Raw genomic sequence first — 340 nt, forward strand, 5'->3', positions numbered from 1 at the left:
TCTTCACGAAGGCTCAGATAGGTCAAATCCTCGACAACACGGAGAAAATTGGAAGAGTGGCAAAATGGAATGCCATGATCAAGCAGTTCCACACCATCTTTGAAACCAGGAAGGCTAAAAAATCACAAATCTTAGCAGAATTTCTGGGGACCTACCTCTCCGCGACGAAGCAGAGATAGACGATATCCCGGGAATGGAGGAAGACAAGAAAGACACATAGGACCTATTAGAACCTCAGAATTCACGAAGGTGGGAAATATTCGTAGATGGCTCCTCCAATGAAAAAGGCGCAAGCATTGGGATTGTAATAACAACTCCTACCGGAGACCGACTCATCTAC

This window comes from Papaver somniferum, chromosome 3 (genome assembly GCF_003573695.1).
Source record: "Papaver somniferum cultivar HN1 chromosome 3, ASM357369v1, whole genome shotgun sequence".
Taxonomy (NCBI): Eukaryota; Viridiplantae; Streptophyta; class Magnoliopsida; order Ranunculales; family Papaveraceae; genus Papaver; species Papaver somniferum.